At 31.5% G+C, this 1,318-nt stretch overlaps 1 long non-coding RNA gene across 1 annotated transcript in view; it reads left to right on the forward strand.

Moving 5' to 3' along the window:
- Window positions 1–706: 706 nt before the first annotated feature.
- Window positions 707–1,318, forward strand: part of LOC118764946 — a 15,079-nt gene continuing 14,467 nt past the window's right edge. The window contains exon 1 of the long non-coding RNA XR_005000786.1: window positions 707–718. This is a non-coding gene — a long non-coding RNA (uncharacterized LOC118764946). The remainder of the gene's footprint in view (window positions 719–1,318) is intronic.

Below are 1,318 nucleotides of genomic sequence, written 5' to 3' on the forward strand. Positions count from 1 at the left end.
TATTGTTTTTTATTTCTAATATTTCTATTATATGTAATTTCTAGATGGGTGTAATTTAATTGCTCATTTTGAATTAAAAGGTTGTTTTTTTTATAATTTTAATATATATATATATATATATATATATATTATATATTTTGTGAAATTTGATTTAGTATTTTAAATTGAATTTTTCCCTGTAAGTTAGGAATAATATTCCCCTCAAATAATTATTATATATATATGTATATATACACACACACACACCCACACACACACACACACACACACACACACATATATATATAATGGACTCTCCTGTCGTTAGACGACGTATGAGAGTTCGACAATTCTTACCGAACAACCACACAGATGATTTGTTTACAGTGAGCAAATGTTTGTGCACATTTCTGCTTAGTATTCAGTGTACTCATCTTTGTGTATTTAAAAATTAAGTCACATAATGACGATCAGAATCAAAAGAGACTGAAACGATTTAAATGTTTTAGATTGTTTCATATCTAATAATGAGTTAGACAATCCGAAATATAATCGTATTAATTGGCAATATATTTTCATTTCCTTACAATAAAGAATTATTATAATGTACCTGTTAAATAGAAATAGTATTCTCAGTGCTAGAGATATTTAAGCATCGAATTTTAGAAATGGGCCAGCTAATGCCAAAACAGATTGATTTAATTTTCTGTGAAGAATCTGCACATTATCCCTAGATATAGTTAGAACTGAAAACAGTAAAAGCGACAGAGAATAAAATATATCCGTATCAGATGTGTTTGAGTTGTCTGTTTAAAGGTATAAACAACCTAATTTGTACCAGTGAAGCTAATAAATACTTGTAATTATGATGTTAGCGAAGTGGGTGCGATAAACTACACCAGGGTTCGAACTTATATTAAAATTAGTTTACGTCACTAGCATTCTTAGGAAACTATGAACATCCACATCTCATCAAATAAATCGTTTGGTTTATTTCAAAGAACGACTATGTATCTTATTAGAGAAAAAGCGAAGTGCAAGAGATAAGTTCATAACAAGTACTTTCAGCGATCCCATGTTGTTCAGTTACCGAATCCATATTCCATCCTCTTGAAATAAATAGTTTTATGTACTCGCACACGCAAACACAAATCTGCTACATATACACATATATGAGTGAGTCTGTGTGTGTCCTCATTCAGTTGCTTCTCCTTCTCTGGGGAATTTTATAAACATGTTAGCGATGGCGCATTGGGTACTCAGATGGACCCCAATAACGCAAACATCTTTGCAGACCGCATCGCGGATCAGATCTTTGCCCAGTTCGCGTAACTTAATC

Source organism: Octopus sinensis, linkage group LG10 (genome assembly GCF_006345805.1).
Source record: "Octopus sinensis linkage group LG10, ASM634580v1, whole genome shotgun sequence".
Taxonomy (NCBI): domain Eukaryota; kingdom Metazoa; phylum Mollusca; class Cephalopoda; order Octopoda; family Octopodidae; genus Octopus; species Octopus sinensis.